The sequence below is a fragment of the Lagenorhynchus albirostris genome, chromosome 18 (assembly GCF_949774975.1).
Source record: "Lagenorhynchus albirostris chromosome 18, mLagAlb1.1, whole genome shotgun sequence".
NCBI lineage: Eukaryota > Metazoa > Chordata > Mammalia > Artiodactyla > Delphinidae > Lagenorhynchus > Lagenorhynchus albirostris.
This window is the reverse complement of record NC_083112.1, coordinates 22851764-22874110: the sequence shown is the minus strand read 5'-3', so window position 1 is coordinate 22874110 and position 22347 is coordinate 22851764. Positions and strand designations below refer to the sequence as shown.

The following is a 22347-nucleotide window of genomic DNA, read 5'->3' as shown; positions in this document are numbered from 1 at the left end:
TCTGAAGACATACATAAAAATATACATATACATACACACACACATTTGGAATAAAAGCTGGTCTCGTCATAGAGTGCTGTTTTCTACGCAGTAGCAGTGAATAGAGATTTACACTTCAGGAGAAGGCAGGCACCTTACCATTTATCTTCCTTCAGCCCATCAACTTCCCTCTCCCCCTCTACCTCTTCAGTCATGGGTGCCTTCATATTCAGAACACAGCAGCTGCTTATTTTAAGAAGTCCAGAACTTCACAGCTGCTCACTGTGCTTTCTCGTTCCATTCCCATTGCAAAGCTGTCATGTTGTTTGTCAAGTCTGAAAATCTCTTTCCTACTTTTCATTGGAGACACTGATTAATTCGATAAAAATAGAATCCCCAACTGTCATAGCTCTTTCAGTCATCTTAATTCATTGTAATTGGTTTTTAAATATTCAGTTCCTGATTTCTCATAAAACTGAGGGCATCACACATGTGTGAGCTGTCGTTATTTCTTAATACTAGCAGTGGTAATAGTACGGTACCCGTCCATTCTTCCCTGTTGTCTGTATACTTTCAACCCTGATTAGTATGTGTGTGGCTGATAAATAATTGATTTGATTTTATAGTGAGTGACATATTTTGAAATCTGCAAAGCATCTTATGCTGGGAATTTAAGCCAACCCTTTCTTTTCCCGAGATAGCTCTGGGCGCTCCTGCAATAATAAGTTGGAGCAGATCCTGACTTTCCTATTAGCATCTCACAATTTATGAGCTTTTGATAGCCATGAGATGAGTTTTAAAGGATGATTTTAATTCCCCAATGCACCTAGATAACTAGAAAAATAACAGACAATAAACGAGTGCTTTAAAGAAGGAATTTAAGAATTTAAAGCTTCATCCAAGCTAAAAGTAATCAACAAAACTTTATAATGGTCCTGAATTGACTTCAATATTCCCTTGACATTATTAAAGGAATGTATCAGCTTTGAATAACTTACTCCATTTAGGCTGCACAACTATCCTATGACGCAGTAGTCATTATCTACAGTTGTTACATGAGGAGATTTGAGGCTCAGATATTTTAGGCAAATTACAGAATTAGGAATTGGCAGATCTGAAGTTCAATCCAGATCCAGCTGCATTCAAGTCTAGATCCAGCCACATTCACAGCCCTCACCAACCCCAGGAAGAAGGTGAGTCCTTGAACTTCCTGATATTTACAACACCCGTGTGGGTCCTTGTATCAAGTTTAAACCTAAAAAAATTCAAAGTTCATCTATTTCATGGATTATCCAAGACTCTGGGGTTCAGTTTATCACTGGCTACATACTGAGTAGGAAATGACAGGGCTACAATTTTCAACCATGATCATAAGTAAAGATTTAACATATGTGGGGAATTATTTGAAAAATCAAATATAAAGAAACTTGTACCTCAAATAATAATTTTCCCAGTAGAATTCGCCTAGCAAGTTTATCATGCAAATCAAAGAAAAGTGTGTATTGTTCTAAGCAAAACTCTTTAGGTAAGTTTCTATCAGTATCACCCACTGTCAAAGTGTTAAATTCTTACTTTTGTTACTCCTGTAACCAAAGCTGATCAAACAATCAATCACACGCCTTCTGCAGCTCCAGGTAAACCACTTTTAATTAAAATATCCTTCAATTACCAACTCATTAAAAATTCTGAACTCCATGGTAATTGAGAATTTAAGCAACAAGTTTGGCTGAATCACCACCCAAAAATACTGAGTATAACTCAGTAAGTGAAGAGAATTAGAAATGGATTTTTTTCCTAAAGAGAATTCAGATTATATCAACTCACTGGTACAATTCCGTGTATTTAAAGACAAACACCTTTGATAGGTCATTATTAGGAATTTAGCTAGTTATGCATTAGTTTCTACTGGGAAGCTTTACTACATGTCTTGTGACGGCATTTATACCAGACTATCTTTACAAGGATGTCTGTAAATTAAACAGCCTGGAAGGATGAAGACGGCATCTCCCTCCAGGACAGAGGACAGACTGGTTCCCTGACCAGGATAATAAAGGCTGAGTACATTTGCCAGCAGCCCTTTATAAGACTGGTGGCTTCCCTCTGTGACCGCCTGGAGGGGTGGGATAGGGAGGGTGGGAGGGAGACGCAAGAGGGAAGAGATATGGGAACATATGTATACGTATAACTGATTCACTTTGTTATAAAGCAGAAACTAACACACCATTGTCAAGCAATTATACTCTAATAAAGATGTAAAAAATAAATAAATAATTTAAAAAAAGACTGGTGGCTTCCTAAACTCTGCCTTCCTCAGCTGTGACACAGACCCATCAGGTGTGAAGTACCCACCTGGCGTCACTCAGTGTTGCCCCCCCGGGAACTGGGGAACAAGGGAAACTGACGCAAGCAGGAAGCTCGCGCCGCAGGCTGTGCCACGTGGAATAGAATCCTTCGTGTCTGACCCAGGAGTTTTGTGTCTTTTTCCAACACGTATGGAACTGTGGCAGGCTCACTTATTAGCTCACAGGCAGGGTAAAATCTCAGAACCTTCACTGCTCTTGACAGTCATGTGTGACTGATTAAGTATTTGCAGAGGCTCACCAACTCCAAGGGAAGTTTTTGCACCTCCCTCTGAAGCCTGACACTCACAGCCATCACCTGCGCTCACACAATCATGGCAAACCCACTACAGAAAACCACCTTCCTACAAGACCCGGCCACCTGATAGCTACTAAAATGAGGGGCGACGGGAACAAGTGGAGGAGGCTTGTCCACTGCCGGGTTATTAGTGCCATCGTGACCATGGACCTATACGCCCCAAACAAGATATCCTTCTTACTCCCTGATTGATTACATGCTTTCCCAGGCTGACCTGTAAATCCCTGCCATCAATCAGTCTCATGGGAAGAAAATCTCGTATCTTGCTCCCTCTCTTCAGGCTACCCCAAGGGTGATACAAGCCAGACAGGTTTTGAGGCACTGAGGTGCCCCAACATGCTTCCTTTTCCCCACCTTGCGGGTCAGGCTCATGGACAGTAATAACCAATATTTACAGAGCACTTCTCAATAATCATTTGATCCTTCTCCCACCTGGAGATGCAGACAATTTGTAGGCTCTCTTCACAGAAGCTCAGCAAATCCAAGGGGCTTCGCCCAAACCCACAACTGGAAACTGATGAAACGGACACGTCAGCTCGCGGCTTCCAACTCTTTCTTCTGCAACCGTTCCACCCTGTACGCCACGAAACCCAGAAGCCCAGCAAATGGCTCACCCAGGAGCTCAGAACGCGGCTCCCCGGCCTGCGCCTCACAGGGAACGCCCACGGGCGGCGTGGTTCCGCATCCTCCCAGCACAGACAGCACCTCCCACGTCTCCCCCACCCCGGGAGGAGGGCTGCGCCTGCGCACAGTGCCATCTGGCCCAGGTTCCGGAAGCGGAAACCCAGGGGTCCAAATCAACCACCCCCCAACACACCTGCAGAGAAACTGAGGCTGTGCCCTCCAGACCCCACGCTGGCCCTCTCATTCGCTCCTTCACCCAGTCTCTGAGTGGCCCCATGAGAGGCAGGGGAGTACACTGGTTAGGGAGCAGGGTCTAGAGCTAGACGACATGGGATTTTTAACCCTGGCTCAATCACTTATTAGTTGTAAGATCTTAGGCGACTTATTTAACCTGTTTGTGCCTTAGTTTCATTAGCTGTATAATAGGGATAATAACAGTACCTCTATTACAGGATTGATGTACAGATTGCATGAATTAAATAAAGTACTCCAAACAGGCCTACACTCAATAAATGTTATCTGTCACCACCACTCCAGCTGCTATGAGTCCCCACTGGACACACTGATCCCATTTTGGTTAGCACCCCAATTTCTCACCGTCAGGCCTGGGCCTGAAAGGTGAACTTCTCCAAGTTCCCCACACCCAACTCTACAAAACCCTACAAAACAGCAATCTAGCCTCGCCCACTCTGCCATCAGAAACAAAACTGTCAAAGAGAGTGCGATGAGCTCCAGAAATCTTTCTTACTGAATGAATAAATGTGTTGGGAAGACTCTGTCCTTCACGATATATATTCCGGGAACACAATGTTCTGGGCTGGAGCATCCTCTACCTGCTCTGTGAGTAAATCCACATTGTAGGCAGAATAATGACCCCTTTCCCCTCCCGCACCCAAGATGTCCACATCCTTTTCCCGGAACCTGTGACTACGTTACCTTACCTGGCAAAAAGGACTTTACTGATAGGAGTAACAAGGACATTGAGATGGCAGATTTTCCTAGATTATCCAAGTAAACCCAATCTAATCAGGAGTCCTTAAAAGCACAGAAACTTCCCCAGCTGTAGTGAATCAGAGAGATGGCAGTCAGAAAGATTCAGATCATTGCTGGCTCTGAACAGCTTGAAAGGGGCTACAAACCAAGGAATGTGCGTGGTCTCTGGAAGCTGAAAAAGGCAAGAAAATGGATTTCCTCTGCAGCCTCCAGAGAGGAATGCAGCCCTGCTAACAGTCTGATGTTAAACCAGTGAGACCTGTGCTGGACTTCTAATCTCTAGAACTTTAAGATAATAAATCTGTACTGTTTAAGTCGCTAAGTTTATGGTAACGTCTTACTGCAACAATAGAAGACTAACAGTCCCTCCCTCTGGATCCTCCTACTAGGGAAAGACCACAAGCCAGTATCTGGGCACTATGCCGTGCAATTAAGCAACAGAAAACCACATACTTCCTCACTAATTCATTCTTTCATTGAGTCACTCAATGAACTTCTGAAGCACCTGCCATATGCCAGGCACTGTTCTATGTGCTCCAGAACACAACAGTAGAACAGAGAGAAACAGTTGGCTTCTGTTCCATGGAGCTTACGTCCCAGAGGTAAGCGAGACAGTAAACAGGCCAATCAAGAGATAAAACAATTTCAAACAGCGACAGGTGCTGTGAAGAAAATAAAACAAAATGAAGAGATAGAGAACGCGGGGGCAGAGCCAGGGGAAGGAAACCCCAGACTGGGTGGGAGGAAGGCTCTCTAAGAAATGACATTTGAGCTGAAATCAAAAAGGTACCAGGAGTCAGCAAGGCAAAGGTCCAAGTCAGATCCTGAGCTGCTAACCCATGGCTGACCGAGGCACGCTTACTGAGAAGGTAAAAGATGAAATAGCCACTCTGAGAAACCGACGCGACTTCTTGCTCCAAAGAAAAGGACACCGTGTGAATTGCTTCGCTCATTTTCCTGTCCTCACTCTTCACAAGCATGACTCCTAAGGCTTTATTTTTTTAACATACTTTATGAGCAGTGTAAAGGCAGCATTACCCCCCGAGTCCCTGACATCACTCTCAGTGCTCTCCTTATCTGAATATGGATGCGGTTAGATTCCTGGGATGGCTGGATTGCCCTCGTTTTGATGGACTTCCCTGTGGCTGGCTGTTTCCTGTCTCAGTGACACTGGCTCCAGGACCAAATCCATTGCTCAGGTTCAGACCCAGATGGAGAGCCAGAGCCCATGCAGACCCAGCTGGCTCCCCTGCATACTTAATGAGGAGAAAAATATCAAAGTCTCTAGATGGTGAGTAAATGGGTAAACTTCCCTCTCCTGTCTTATCAGGTAGGAATGACGGTCTGTGCCGTCCAATCACACACACACACAACAAGCCACTCGATTTATCTATTATTGGTAAATAGGATCTTGCTCTGACATCTTTGGTAAAATAGTGAAAGCCACTCCAATTTTGATGAAGACTGTCGTAGTGTCATTAATTATTTCTCACAATTGCTCCTTTCACAGGTTCTTTATGAAGGTCAAGCTAGAACGGACAAGCCATCTGTCTCAAGCCAGCGTTCCCAGACGTACACAAGCGATCCCGAGCAGCGCGAGCCATCCTGTACACCTGCTAAGACTCTCTCCCACATATACTTTACCATGTGAGAAAGTTACAAAGGCGAGATATGCAAAACGATTCCAGTTCTAGAGCTCTTCTACCCATTTTTGTTGCTTTATACGTTAACACAAGAAACTTACATATAGGCTTCATATTGAGTGGAAAGCCTTTTGCGTTGGGGAGTTGGGGTGCAGGGTTAACACTTCACAATGATAATTCACTGACCCTGAGGACGGTGCTCAGATTTTAGAGCCAGAATGTGAGTCTGATTTCCAACCCCACCATATAACAACGGCACGACCTTGAACAGGACACACCTCTGACCAAACATCAATCCTTTCTTCTCTATAGATTGAAGTCGAAGGAAACGCCCTTTCACCTGATTCAGAGGGTTGTCACAATTCCAAAATGAGATGTACTTTGTGAACTAAATATAAGTGTAAACGCAAATTCCCCTCACCCCCCACCCCAGCCTCCTCACTCATGGTGCTACAAATATGTTGTGTTTAAGGCAAAAGCCCAGGTCCCGGTTCTCCGTACTCCACCCAGGATTCCTCTCCTCAGTGACTCCCTATGAGATGCCCTGGTGCTTGTGGGCGTGGCTGTTCCCGCACCTGAAAGCATTCCTCTCCTCTTCGCTGTGCTTTTCGTGGGCTCCACTGACCACTGTTACTCTGCCACCCACAAGTCACCATCGACCCCCCCCCCCAACAACATTCTCTGGACAAATAAGTTCCTCTAAAACGCCAACCTCCAGGCCCGGCCATCAGGGAAACCATTTCCACTCTCGGGCCTTGCTCTTTCAAAAAGGCACCACCAAGAAGAAGTCGTTAGGCACTGAGACCAGTTCTTTGCAGGAACTGGAAAACTTTATCTTTAAGGGCCAGATAATAAATATTTTAGGCTTCAAAGGCTTAAGTAATGTATCTCTGTAACACGTTCTTCTTTGCTTTGTTTTTACAATGCTTTAAAACCCTAAAAACAATTCTTAGCCTTTCATCCTTACGAAAACAGTCACAGGCTGGATTTGTCCCGAGGGCCGGAGTTTGCCAACCCACGCCGTATGCCACAGTCTCGTTCATGCCAGAGCATACTTGTTTGTGTGTGTGTGTGTGTGTGTGTGAGCAGGTGTCTTCTGTTGGTAAGGGGAGTTGAGGGGAAGCTAGTTAAGTCAGGAGAGGTACCTGGAGCCTCTGTTCCCTTGGACATCCAGGCTGTCGCTCAGTCTGGTCCCATGGGCAGATTTCTTCCCAGGTGGCTTTCTCTCAGTTCAGCCTCTTTCGGGGAATCCTAAGCCATGGGAGAGATCAGTCCCTGTCTGAGCTCCAGAAGTAAGCCAGGCTCAAGTCCTCACCCTGAGGGCTCCTGAGCGGTATGTGAATCAAGCATGTGGCTTCCATGCCCCCCGAACATTCTGTGACAGAAGGCCGCTCTGCCCACAGCACGTGGATGGGACCTGGCGGCTGCAGTTACTTACGATACCGTCCAGCCCGGTAAAAATGCATCACGGAGCCACCCAAAATATTTTAGACATTTATAATCTGCTATGCTTACTACCAAAAAAGAAGAGGAGGGGAAGAGGAAGGGGAAGAGAAAGACTGCAGAATGTTTCGCTTGGATGTCATTATTACCACAAAATCATTATTACCACAAAATCATTATTACCACAAAATATATCACATTTATCAAACACCGTCACATAATCCAAAAGCAAAAGTACGATTCCCCACCATTCACAGTTTCTAAAGGAGAGAGAGTAGATTTGGTCTTCCTTTGGATGTTTTCTCCTCTTCAGAGAAAACTTAATTTCAGTTCTTCTTGATTTTCACATATATGCCGTGAGTTAAGGCCTCCCCAAGTGCAGAGGGTGCCCATCTGCAAATTAGTAAGTGAGGCCACCTTGACCCACAAAGGAGCTAGAAAATGGGGCCCCTTCGGCTCTGTGTCTCAGCACAGTTTGGTTACTGAAGGTGCCTCTGTCGGGGGATGAGTGGGGAGGGGTGGAAGGCACCTCTTACTCTGGCAGATCCAGCTGTGCCCAAGGACACCCGTGTGTGTGAGCAGAGCCAAAATGGCTTCTCACCCCGACTTATGTCCTTGCCAGGCTGCACGACAACACACAGAGGCCCCGACTTGGTCCGTGAGTCAACGTCTGCAGGCCGGATGAACTTAGCCCACTTTATGCACCTACTAGCACTATGCTGACACAGAAGCTGGTCATAATATGTATGGCGTTGACTATGCTGGTGCTGACGCCATCACCCACTTGTCAGCTGGAGAGCCTTTGCTCGTTATCACTTAAGGAGGGCTGATTTTGAGAGGGACGGAGACATCTCAGAGACAGAGGGTGAAGCCGTCCACGGTGTGGGTAAGTTGCAGGAGGAGGGTGACTAAAAGCCATGAAGATGAGCACAAAGAGAAGGGTAACTAGTGGAACAGAGCCGACAGCTGAAGCTGAGGACGGAAGCCTGTTCCCCGCAGAGGATGCTGAACGCCTGGAGGTTTAAACAGAAAGAGGACTTTCTTCAATAGTGGGAAGGAAGGTTTGGGAAACCTTGTTTGCACTGATGAAAGAGGTACACAGCTGAGAAGCCAGGAGGCCGGTGATGAGGTTTCAATCGCCCAGAGGGGAAAGAATAGACACAGGTGGGGGCCTGGAGATGTGTGAGGAGGAAAATCTGAAGCTGCCTGGAAGCTGCCGGGGCAGAACCAGCGATAGGTTGGAAGCGGGAAGAGGGAAGGGCGTGGTGGAGTCAGGGCTGACTGGAGTTCCTGGCCCAGGAAACGACTGATGGCTGTGTTTTGGTTGCCAAGACAACAGGCCTAAATGGCAGCCGGAGAGGCCTCAGAGTCTCTCTCTGGGATCCTCCTGCCGTGGGTCATGCTGTACAGACCTGATGTTCTTCCATTAAACGTACAATATGTACTCTTGTTGCGTGAGGTGTGTGTATCACCTGAAAGGACTCTCCCTCCCCATTGTATCAGGATGCTGTGGGTTGCAATCATGCTTCAGAAACATATATTTTTCAGCATTGTTAGGGGAAATAAACATCTGTGACAACTAATCCGAACCCAGTCATAGGAAAGATAAATAAAAGCATTCTAACCTGTAGCATTATATGTAACTTCTTTAAACACGGAGAACGTTACAGCAGAGCTCTACCTTTCCAGCGGAGAATGTACTCCGTATCTTCCTCTGGAAGCTAAAGATACTACATATAAATTTGAAATCATATATCTCTTCAAAGCATTAATTTTTAACAAGGCCAAAATTGCTAACAACCAGGGAAAGTACCGATGGATAAATTATGTGCTCGGTACGTAGGATACATTGTGAATTTGCATGCATATTAAATGCAAGTAACTAGAAGAGCATAACACCAAGGCTTCAAATTTATATGTGCAAAAGACAGTAAATCCTAACATTAAAGTTCTTCCCAGAAAACATTAACTCCCCACATCCCATGCAATGGCTGCACAGTCAGGGGAGTGGTCTCAGTACAGAGTTTAGGAAGAGTATAACTTGTATCACCCATGCCATCCACTCACCGGACAGAGCAGACAAGACCGTCTGCATCCTGTGCGACAGAAGTAAGGTGCTGGTGCTGCCCAGCTTTTCAAAGTTTTTTTTTTCTCTTTTTTTTTCATAATTTGACAGGATAAAAGGTACCACCAAAACTGCCACTTTTGAATCACTAAGAAAATCTTTCTTCATTGTAAAGATTTCAACATTGAGGAAACGGGACAAAACACAGCTAACTTTGCTCTTCCACCAAAGTAAAAAATCAGAGGTATGTGATGTCAACTTGGGAGGCTTTGGTGCCCAGTTACTTGGTCCAACACAAGTCTAGCTGTTGCTGTAAAGGTATTTTTGTAGATATAATTCACAGTATCCCTCAGTTAACTTTAGGTGAAGGTGCGTACCCTGGATAATCTGAGTGGGCCTCATATAATCAAGTTGAAGGCCTTAGGAGCAAAAACTGAGTTTCCAGGAGAAAAAAGAATTCTGCCTGAAAACTGTAACACAGAAATCCTGCCTAGGGCTTCCCTGGTGGCACAGGGGTTAAGAATCCGCCTGCCAATGCAGGGGACACGGGTTTGAGCCCTGGTCCGGGAAGATCCCACATGCCGCGGAGCAACTAAGCCCGTGTGCCACAACTACTGAGCCTGCACACTAGAACCCATGAGCCACAACTACTGAGCCCGTGTGCCACAACTACTGAAGCCCGTGGGCCTAGAGCCTGTGCTCCCCAACATGAGAAGCCACTGAAATGAGAAGCCCGCGCACCGCAACAAAGAGTAGCCCCTGCTCACCGCAACTAGAGAAAGCCCGCGTGCGGCAACGAAGACCCACTGCAGCCAAGAATAGAATAAATAAAATAAATTAATTTACAAAAAAGCCAAGAATAGAATAAATAAAATAAATTCATTAAAAAAAAAGAAATCCTGCCTAAGTTTCCAGCCTGCTGACTTGCCCTACAGATTCCAGATTCAAGGCTATGACATCAACTCCTGCCTGCTGGCCACCCCTATGAGTTTCAGACTTGCCAGCTCCCACAGTTATGTGAACCAATTACTTAAAATAAATATAGTATATGTACATACACACAGGCGTAGATGTGTGCATATCTATTGATTCTGTTTCTCTGCAAAACCCTGACTGATACAAGACTCAAAGGGATTTCCCACTTAGAACAAAGTGTTCAGCCTTATAATCCATCCTGGTGGTTCGGTGAGTGCTGCTTGATTTTGATTACAATGTAAAAATTAATGTATTCTCTTTTTAGAATTTTTTATTGGGAGACATATAACATTATGTTCGTTTCGGATGTACAACATAATGATTCAATATACGAATATATTGCAAAACGATCACCATAAGAAGTCTGGTTAACATCCATCATCACACATAGCTTATAAATTATTTTTTTTCTTGGGATGACAGCTTTTAAGATCTACTCTCTTAGCAATGTTCAAATGTACAATACACTGTTATTAACTAGAGTTACCATGTTCTACACTACATCCCCACGACTTATTTATTTTATAACTAGAAGTCTGTACCTTTTGACCACTTTCACTCATTTTGTTAAAATAGCTCCACCACTGTGGAGTACAGGACTTTCTTGAAAATTTCCTTCCTGATACTCATTTAAAGACTTCTCACTCTAAGAGGCTGACTCTAAGAAGAAGAATGGGGAACTATATTTATAAAAGAGGCTCATGAAAATCTTTCTGGTGGCTGAACATCTGCTCAGCAAGGCTGCTTTGGGGGCTCGCCTTGCTGTATTTATATTGTGAATTCTCTGTGGATGCTAAGTCTTGGGGGATGGAACTGTCCCCTCATTTATGGCCTAAAAGCACAAGTCATACGATCAGCTCTAATGAAGCAAATATCCCTGTCAAGTTCAGATCAATTTCACGGGTTTAATGCCACTCTGACTGCTCCTTCTCTGTCTCCTTTCCTCCCTTGGCCTCAAAAGGCAGCTTACTGTGTGTGCTCTCCAGCCTCAGCTCTTCCCATCTCCTCTGTGTGACATGGAATGCTTATCCCCACACCCGGATCCAATTACTGTGTATGCGGCAGTCCATCCCAGGCCTGTGCTCCCTTCCCGACAGCTAACTCTTCTCACACCCCTTTATTTATTGCCAACTGTAGGATCTCCCGGGAGTGGGAGGAATGAGGGAAAGGGTCGTAGCACGTCCAAAGGAGAACCGACCAAATTTTCTATCTTTTGCAAACTGTTCCATTGCCACGGTTCCATGACCTGTAAGCTGGGAAGAGAACTGATCTATTCTAGAAGGCATCTGGACATCTGCTGTATATAACCTTTTGGATACGCCCTCTTTTTTTTTCGGACCAGTAGGGATGGGAGGAGTTCTCCGAGGCAGCCCCCCAGCCTTGACTGAAAGTTCTCAGTAAGCTCTCCTCATCTTCCGTCTTCTCTATCAGTCCTGTCACCAAGGCCAATCTCTTCTCCTTCTCCCTTCCTCACTGCAGCTCTTCTCACTATGTGCCTGCCTTCTCCCTCTTCTGAGTCACTGTAAAACCCACAGCAAGAATCACCTCCCCCAATATACACTACCAAATGTAAAATAGATAGCTAGTGGGAAGCAGCTGCAGAGCACAGGGAGGGCAGCTCGGTGCTTTTTGACCACCTAGAGGAGTGGGATAGGGAGGGTGGGAGGGAAGGAGACGCAAGAGGGAGGAGATATGGGGATATATGTATACATACAGTTGATTCACTTTGTTATACAGCAGCAACTGACACACCATTGTAAAGCAATTATACTCCAATGAAGATGTTAAAAAAAAAAGATTACCTCCCCCAAACGTCACTTTGATCAATCATGTGACATGTTGCCAAGTGTTCCAAATGTTTCTTCTGAAATTAAATTTCAGCCCCGGATCTCAAGTCCACCAGCTGACTCCCTGCTTTCCCCTCACTCTCCTCCTTTCTAGCTCTGCCCCCAGCTCACAGGCCCCACCCCCTGTGCCCTGCCCCCTCTCTGCTCTCCAGAAGGTGGGGCTAACCCTTCTCTCTTAAGACCCCTCCCCTAATACGTTCCTGCTCTCTGAATCTCTACTCCGAAGGAATTCCCTTAACATTAAAAAATAACCCCTGCTCGTTTTTCACAGGGAGAATTCAAGAGGTGATGGGGCTTCTGGGTCCCACATCCCAAATAACTAACTCACTATGGTTTTCCACCGTTCCTGCTTCAGATCCTGGGGCTGGGGCTCACGTACAGCTCACATCCAGGAAATCCTGGGGCAAAAAGGAACTACCTGAGTAATAACTTGCTTGGTTTCATCTGAAAGCACCCCTATTTGTTCCGTCCTCGGAACAAAGTCGCAAATGAGAAACCTCCCCCGAATTTAACCTTTCCTCTCGGCAAATTCTCTTAGACACGGAAACTAATCTACACGAGTATTATTAGGCGTGCGTATCAGAATATATTTCCCATTGTGATTTGTGCACGTGTTGCATACAGTTATGGATGTATTTTTGGAAAATTGTTTTTTTAATATTTAATAGCCATTAAACGGGTAAAATAATACTCTGCTCCTTATGGAACAGTGAAAAGTCACCCTAGCACTTTTTGCAAGTATTTGCAATTGTAATCAGTAATGCAGGCAGAGAGAATGCCAATGGTTTTCAATCATCACTGGTAAAAATGTAAATTCTTTAAAATTAAGACTCTGAAGTTCACCTGCATTAATCTACTGCTAATGCAAGCTGGGACTATTTTCTAGGATTCTGAGTGGCTTAACATCATCCAGACATGTCACAAGCTCCATCCAAATTATTCAGTACATACCATGCATTTTTCTGAACCTCTCAGCAGATGAAACAAGGAGAGGCAATGAGAGTGTCTGAAGAACAAAAGGAAAAATGAAGCACAGAGACCTCAGGCTAAAAGTATAAAACCCTTGAGAGGGTTTTAAGGACATTTTAGAGGCCTGAAAAATGAGAACAAATCAGCAGGCCCATTAACTCAGCAGCGAATTAAAGCACCATTGTTTCCAATTTCAGCCTTGAATATGGAGGGCACCAAATGGACCACGTTCTGCTTCCCCTCTGTAGGGAGAGTGAGAAGTCACCGCTCTGTATTCTCAACTGCCTTTCTTCTTTTCCAGCTTAAAAATGTAGTGAAAGAGTGACTATCCATTTCCTAACTCTTCTCCTGAAACATTATTACTAACTTCCCTAGGACCATGTTAAAGGGACAGCAAGAAAATAAACAATCGGAGATTCAAAACGCAAGTTCTATTCCCCATTAATTTCAACTTCTCTTCTTCCTTTTAGAAAAAGATGAAGTTTACTATCTTCAGATGTATTGTTCTTTACCTTCATACTTGAGACAAAATGGTAAAATACAGCATGTGGTTAATCCACAAACTGAAGAGCCTCTGAATTTAAGAAGTGGGCCATATTCCACAATTACATATATTTTATTGTCTCGCCTCATGGAAACGGGGTTCAATGCAGCCCTTTCCAATCCCTGGATGAAGTAAAAGGTCTGGAAGATCTAATATGACCACATGAGAGATATTCCTTGAGAATCAATTTGTATTTACGCCAATTTGTTCGTAACACAGTCTCACCTGTTAAGTAGTGCTAGGCCCGCAGGTTAACTGCTTACAACTTTTTAAGTCATCGTTTGGGACTCTGCTTCCACATCTAGAAATCAGCGCATCCCAGCCGGTAGGTCTCGGCACACTGCTGTGCTGTGACTTGGTTCCAGGTTTGCTATGAGGTCCTGACACCCCTCAGCCTCAGAGAAGAAGGTGGGGCCCCGTGCAGCTGGAGAGGTCACAGCTGGCCATCAGCTTCCCCAGAGTCCAAAGGCCCAGTCCCCACTGCTCTGCTGAGAAGCACTGCATGTCCAGGGACACCCATGTTAACAGGCCGCTGCAGAAGGTACCACTGCCCTTCTGGAGAAGCCGTCCATGCAGCTGGGGGAGGCATTTGCATTCCAGACGTGCAAGGTACAGCTGGCTGAAGGTGGGCCTCTAGTAAGTTGGGGAGGGGGAACTGGTGGGCAAAGCTCTTAGTATCAGCTCCCCAAATTCTCTCTTTATGGGTTTCAGAAACTTCTTTCCACTGGGGGCTAATGTGCCCTTTCACTGGCATCCAAGCTACCTATGGGGTGACTGCTCTGACAATGAACACGCATTTTACCAATTAGGGGCCCCGTCATCATTTTTAATTACTTCATAGAAAAAAAATTCAAAGGGCAGTATCGGAGTACTGCATTTATAGAGCAAAGAAAACGATGAAAGCTGTTGGATTTTTTAAACATAATTTTAACTGCTGTAAAATTTGGAATAGTGGTGAAACAGCCTGAATATTTCTTAATCGATGCTTGTGTAGTATCTGACAGTGACTAATATGAATTCCAAGAGGAGAATCACTGACATCTTGATCAAGAACTCTATTTAGCTATTTAGGCAAATAGCAATGTGAAAAGAAGTTATGTTCATGAAAGCAAATTCAGGTTTCTCATTAGAAAATTTGAAAAGATTTCATTTGGAAGTTTCTTAGCTATACAATAGTCCCCAAATGGATGTCCCCAGCTTACTATGTTTCTAAGTTATCTGTTCCTATGTGCGCCACATTGAGGCGAAATTGAGAACTGATTTTAATAACATGCTTGTGTCACTATTTCTTGGTTTTTCAATTTTAGGCGTTATCTATTGGCCTTCCAATAAGGAAGATGAGGGTTGGTTGGTTGGTTAGTTTTCATCCACCTATATTTGTCCCATGTTCCTATCCTCAGAATTCTAGCACAATTTTGGTTATATTAAATACCCATTTTAAATCATTATAGCTACAGAGACATTATTAGTATCTGAGTCATGTAATATTCTATGATTACATTTCCTTTTCTGCATTCCTTTTTCTCCTTCCTGTTACATTTCATTGAAATGTTTCATTTCAATGTAACAAATCAGTGTTACATTTCACTTTGGTTAGTTTCCTTATATAATTATCCTGAGGTTATCCCCAAAGCCTCCCCCAGATTTGTAAATCTCCTCTCAGTAGGAATAGATCAGGTGTTTTATCAATTGCATCATCTTCAAGCGGTCTCTCCTGAAGCTCTCTACCTACTCCTGTTGAGATCAGTGGATCACTTGTCCCTCTGCACAGCTGGCTCTTACATTGGTCCCGTCTCTGGGATCTGGGGTCTTTTTGGTTTACCCTGTCATGTATTGGAGCACATCATAGTGTTGTCAAGTTTCATGACCATGTACTGGTATTACCTTTTAATTGGGAACCTCCTATCTTTGGTTGGGGGAGATTTTGTTGAATTATTCCTTTGACAGTTTTCTGTCCTCTGTTTTCTATATTCTCTCAAGCTGGTGTTGCTGGTTTTGGACGTTGGACCTCATGAACCAATCCTATAAATTTTTTCTATATTATTTTCTATTCTTTCTCTTTTACTTCACTTTCTGGGAAATTTCCTTAACTTTATCTCCCAACCCTTATAAAGTCTCTTCTGTTTCACAGTTGTAATATCACACCTTATCTATCTGAAGATACAAATGATTTTCTTTTTTTAAGATTTTTTCTTCCTGCAAAGGTTCTGTTTTCCTCCAAGTTGCTTTTTTTCTGTTTGCATGTTTTAGTTTCTGTCTCGCATAATAGAGACTTTCCTTAAATGTCTGATGATCCTTGGCTGTCTGCTTGGTAATTATTGGTGAGGCCCGAGAAAGTCAGCAGGAAGGTTTTGTCTGTGGGGAGGGGTTGATTTGAGATTTATTTTAGGATTGTTCTAGTTAGGGCTCTTCTTTGGGAACCCCTGATGTCAGTATCCTCGAGGTTTGTGTTTTTGTTTTTGTTTTTGTTTTTGTTTTTTGCTGTACACGGGCCTCTCACTGTTGTGGCCTCTCCTGTTACGTGTCCGGACGCACAGGCTCAGCGGCCATGGCTCACGGGCCCCCGCTCCACGGCATGTGGGATCCTCCGGGACCAGGGCACAAACCCGTGTCCCCTGCATCGGCAGGCGGACTCTCAACCACTGCACCACCAGGGAAGCCCTCGAGTTTTATTTTTAGGTCATAATCCCAGGGAAGTCTCCTGCAGATAGGGTATCATCCTGGCTGCCTTCAGGCTAGGGGGGCAGGGAGAAGAAGGTAGCTATGGTTCTCAGGATTTGGTAAATCAGTGCAATCTCCCTGATTTCAAGACTATATAATACCACTTGACTTTTCCTGATACCTTCCAATCCAGAAACCTCTATTTTATCATCTGTACAAAAAAAAAAAAAAAAACCTCTCCATTCCTATTATGGAGTGAAAGAGGGGCAGTTAGTTACCTGCTTGTATAAAGTTGGGGAGCAGATTTGAACTTTCAGCCAATACTCCTAATTTTAGTCCTATCGTCACTCTCATTTCCAAGGGGTCCTTGTTGCTGAAAATTCCTAAGCTTCGCACAAGTCGTCAGTGTAAATTAGGCTACTTCTTCCTTTCTCCTCTGCTCAGTAAGCTATCACTCATCCACCTGTATCCCAGATTCCAAAATGCTATGGCTGTTGCCCCATTCCTTTGTTCTTATAGATATGTAACTTAAAAAAAAAAGTCACTTTAATCGTGTTTCAGGAACTAAATAAAACGTGTACCATCTTTAACGTGAAACCTATTAGTCATTCTTCATCCTTTCACGTTGACATTGAAATGGGGATTCCTCAATTAAAAAAAAAAATTAACCATTTAGACAAGACCCAATGTTCAGGTAGAATAGGAAGTAGGGAAAAGAGAAATTTGGGGTGAAACTGAATTTAATAACTGTATGTTTTCTGTAAACAAGGATGTCACATTGTCCTAACGATGCATTGGGCATTGTGGGAAATAAAAATATGTCTGTATTTCAGAGCAGCCTTTAAAAATTCTCAAAAAGGTTAAATATTAAAGAGGTCCTTGAGTGGATAATTAGCCTAAAAAAGGGTATCTGGAGGGGGGAAAACCATGACAGAAGAGTGGAATCGTAAGAGGCAAACTCAATGGAGGAAAAGGGACTTAAACTCAGTTTCGAAGAATAAACGTTACAAACATTTCTACTGTACAGTCTGCATAATGTGTATTAGATACAAAGTGATCAGTTGATGAAGAAATAAGATTTATTTAATGCAGACTAAGGCAGAAAGGAAAAAAAACCTCTTCTACTAAAAATACAGCTGCTTTAAGTTTTTACTCTCAGTTTTTCACCATAGCGGGTCATTACGATGTTGAAATCATTTTTTAAAATACCAGTTTAGTTCACTACAAACTTGTGAAAAGGGATACAGTGAAATATACTTTTCAGTGATGTTCAGGTTTTGAAGTTACACTCCTGTGGATACTGAAAACATCATTATCACTGAAATACCTGCTGGTAAAACAACCTTGTTACTGTGTGCCTGCAACTCTCTAGTTCCTAACACCATTCATCTCACTGAAATAAACGTCTTCACAGCATGATTCTTGATAACATACAGTTTTAAGGACTATCATGATTGCCTTGGGCAGACTGACTCTAATTGGATGGATCTACATATGAGAAGAAGAATTCCAAGGGGAGCATTGTGCCTGTTTGAAAATGGGATGATGCCGTGCAGAGACCAATCTGCCTTCCGCCTTGGGCCTGAGTAGGGGCAGGTGGGAGTTCAGTGTGGATAGGCTGTGGGAGAAGTCCAAACGCAGAAGCTCTGTGGGGTGGGGAAGGGGCTCTAAAGCATTAATGAGCCTGTAACTCGGGAGACAAAGGGGAGACAGTGAAGTTTTCTGAAGAGGCAGTAATGTCATCAAAGAGATATTTCTCAAAATCTTGTAATCTGCCAGTGCTCTACAGGGCCGAAAACCAAGTCACAGGCCACTGGTCAGACCCGAAGTAATACAGAGACCCAAGGTCACGCGAGGCTGGCCTGGGCTGCCCGGCAATTGACGTGTGAGAGAACTCACTGCAGAGATGAATGAAACTGAATCATCTCTACTTACAGTACGACAGACACAGTCCATCGAGGAAAAGGGATGGGACTGAATTAGTACCGACGAAAGGACTTACACTGAAGTAGTGTTTCAACTAAATCCACGGTCTCCTTTGGCTTTTAATTCAAGAAATGTTTCCTGAACATCTACTACGTGCGAGGCAGACGGGCTTTGCTCATCGCTTTGTCTCGTTACCTTATGAGCTGAATGTGAAAAATTCCAGCTAATTGATTTCACAGACTGATTGATGTTCTTCTGTAAAAACAAGATTGATTCTTTTATAGACAGCAATACTAATTCTTCCATTATGTTCTTCTCTCCCAGTGCAGAGTCGAATGGACTTTAGGGCCAACTCGATATGAAGAGCAGAAGAGAGGCATTAAGAGAACAAGGTCCATTAGGCCCAATACTGCCTCAATTACCTTAACTCCATTATTCCTGTTCATATTATTCCTTTAATCGATCTCTCCTTTCAGTTATTCATACTTACCCTTGTCAAAATCACAAGTAATAGGATTATGGTCTTTTGAGCTCAGTGGCAGCAAACTTTCAATATATTTATATGCATATTTATATAAATATATATTTATATTTCTGAAATTGTGATTGTCTCCAGATCTGCAAAGGAGAAGTCTTAAATTGAATCAAGTCTTCCAGAGGCCATCTCTTAGAAAGATGCAGAGCTTCTTAATGCAATATAGGTGCTTTTACCTGTTTTGTCATTTGTCACTCGCCGTCAAGACCAGGCACACATGGCTTAATGGCTTTCTAAGTTTCTTCTTCCCATGTCTCAGCCTTAGGGCGGTTTAATTAGTTTTCAAAGTGGACCGCTTTTCTGTCCATATCCCAGCTTTCTGTTTAATGTAATCCTTCTCCCTTCACCGAAAAGTATTCTGCCCTGCAAGAGTGTCATCTGTATCTTACATGAACCACTGCCTCTTCCATACGACAAGTAATCAACCCCTCGGTTCCACCTCTGTAGCAGCCTTACAAATTAAAGGAACTCTGTTTTCCCTCCACTCTTAACAAACGTCAATGCAGCCTTTATAATATGTAAGAGGCTGCACTTTGAGCACAAACAGGACACGTAATAGGTATGTGGGCCGTTTCCTCAGCACCTGCCAGCCCTTCTGAGTGTTAGAGAACTAACCCATGAGATAAGAGAGGCATGTGACACTGTGATGTGAGGAGTACACTGAAAGTTCCCCTGCAGTGAGGAAGGGGTAAATTACTCATGAGTGGAGAAGTTTCATAAAGGGGATGGATTTGAGTGATGTCCTGAAGGATGGGGGGTTCTGAAGATGGAGGCTGGAAGGACAAAGGAACAAACCGTGTGTGAGAAGCAAAGCAGGCGAGTGCAGCCAGGACAGATGATTTACAGAGTAAATGACCCAGCATTTACGGGGCATATACCCTTCAAAAACCATAATTCAAAAAAGAGCCAAGTACCACAATGTTCATTGCAGCTCTATTTACAATAGCCAGGACATGGAAGCAACCTAAGTGTCCATCGAAAGATGAATGGATAAAGAAGATGTGGCCCATATATACAATGGAATATTACTCAGCCATCAAAAGGAATGAAATTGAACTGCTTGTAGTGAGGTGGATGGACCTAGAGACTGTCATACAGAGTGAAGTAAGTCAGAAAGAGAAAAACAAGTACCGTATGCTGACACATATATATATGGAATCTAAAAAAAAAAAAAATGGTTCTTATGAACCTAGGGGCAGGAAAGGAATAAAGATGCAGACGTAGAGAATGGACTTGAGGACATGGGGAGTGGGAAGGGTAAGCTGGGATGAAGTGAGAGAGTGGCATGGACATATATACACTACCAAATGCAAAATAGATCGCTAGTGGGAAGCAGCCGCATAGCACAGGGAGATCAGCTCGGTGCTTTGTGACCACCTAGAGGTCTGGGATAGGGAGGGTGGGAGGGAGACACAAGAGGGAGGGGATATGGGGATATATGTATACGTATAGCTGATACACTTCGTTATACAGCAGCAACTAACACACCATTGTAAAGCAATTATACTCCAATAAAGATGTTAAAAAAAAAAAGAGAGAGAGAGAGAGAGGGCGCTGAACTCTTCGAGAGCCAGGTTAGGAAGCCCTGACTTCCCTCTAGCAGCAGTGAGGCGTTTGGCAGGAGATAAGCCTGCTAACACAGGCAGCCTCCTTGCAAGGTGCAGGATGAACCCGAGGCAACGGCAGGTTGCAGACCTGAGATGGAAGGAGGGCTCACAGTATGTAAGGGGACCTTCTCCATCGATGCCTACTTTCCCACAGAGCCTCAGCCAGCCCTACACCCTCCCTCCCACCTCATGCTCCAGCAACGTCGCCCAAACAGCGAGCGGTACACACACACCCTGCTCCCCACACCTCCCTGATAGGCTGCCCGTCCTTTCTCCTTTAGAATGTTCTCTCTCCACCACATGGGTCCATCTGGCAAGGTTCTTACTCTTTTCAGTCTCCACTCAAATGCCACCTTCTCTTTGAAGCATTTCCTGACTTCCCCAAGCCAACTCCGTTGCTCTTTCTCCTGTGTGTGCGGAGCACATAGTACAGAGCCCCATCACAGCAACAATTTCTGCACGACCATCTCCCACCTAAATTGTGATCACCTTGATGCTATCCCCAGAGCCATTTTTGGCACATGTGAGAAGGACAATACTTGCATGGATGAGTGAGTGAATGAGCAAATGAACAAACTGAATGGTCTTATAAACAAACAAAAACAAAAGGAAGGAAAAGCCATGAAAATGATGGTCATAGATGAAAAGGGGGAAAGAAAGTGAAAATACAAAAGAATTATAGAAAACTTGATAGAGCTTAGTGAGGGCTAAATGTCAGGGCAGCAAGACATGGAGAAGTATGCCGAGCTCCCGAGTTCTCTGCCAGAAGCCCTCTGCTCTTCATGACTTCTATGTCACCAGCTTAAAAGCTCTGAGTATAAACTTACAGATTTAAAAGAAACAAAAAAAGAACCGTCACGAGACAGGCAGAAAAAGAACCCAAAGGGAACAAACACGAAGATTCGTATCTTAACTTACCCGTGTGCAAATATTTTCTGAGAAAGTCTGACAGAATCTTGATTCAAAGTATCATTTCTTTAATTAAAATGTTTCCGGTGTATCATAAAAACACTCTAAAATTTCAGAGGCCTTAAAACTACCGTTTAACTAAAAAAACATAAAAAGCATTTCCCCTTTTTTTTTAAAGTCAGAGTTTCACAGTGAATATGCATATTATTATCAATTCCACGAAACAGGTATATCTGAATTTTCAGAAATCTCAGATTAGAGAAGTTGGAAAGTGCAAAATGGAAGAGGGGAAAAGACTTGGCAACAATAAGTTAGTTTTTAGTTTTCAAGACACTTGAGGTTTCATTTCTGGTTTATTTCTCTTTAATGGTAGAGAAGTGTTAGGTACACACAAAGTAACCTAGTTATTACAATAAGATGTATTAGAATGTTATAACTGTAGCAGCGCCACTCTAGGGCACTAAACAAGCTGTTTAAGGACTGTTTAACGACCGAGATGTAATTGCTCACTGGACTCGACACGTCATCACCAAAGAGCTCTTCCACCATCACTCTGATATGGTCACTGGGTGACCAAAACAAATTGTCTTACTTTTAATTTAGGCCTGTAGACATTCTCGCACACCAAACGAGGGGATTCACATGGAAGTTATTATAGAAGGATAGTAAGCACTTGTGATAGAGGGTAGCCAGCACTTCAATAAAATGGAAAAGACAAGCAAGCAGTGGAGGCGCCAGGATGAAGTTATACAACCACGTACGATGGCATTTGGTGGAACCGTGCCTGCAGGCATCACACACACCATAAAAATTTGCCTTGTGATTCACCAATTTTGTTAGGACTAACGTCAGCGTGAAAAAGGCTAACATGAATTTTTATTTTCATTTTCATTTTCTACTGCCTGTCATCATCTTATAAATCCAGTGCTGTCTAGGCCAACACTATCCCTCGGCCATGGGATGGGCTGC

At 43.7% G+C, this 22347-nt stretch overlaps 1 protein-coding gene across 11 annotated transcripts in view; it reads right to left on the bottom strand.

The window, feature by feature from the left end:
* The window catches only part of ENOX1 (ecto-NOX disulfide-thiol exchanger 1), a 611047-nt gene that overhangs the window by 439826 nt on the left and 148874 nt on the right, over positions 1-22347 (bottom strand). The window contains exons 1-2 of one of the 11 annotated variants that reach the window (XM_060129464.1): positions 8966-9049; positions 7043-7148 (exon numbers count right to left, since the gene is read on the bottom strand). The exons of 9 other annotated variants lie outside the window; for them this stretch is intronic. The gene's annotated coding sequence lies outside the window, so the exon portion shown is untranslated. Of the gene's footprint in view, positions 1-7042; positions 7149-8965; positions 9050-22347 lie in introns of those variants that run through there. One more of the 11 variants, XM_060129461.1, reaches the window with a different exon arrangement.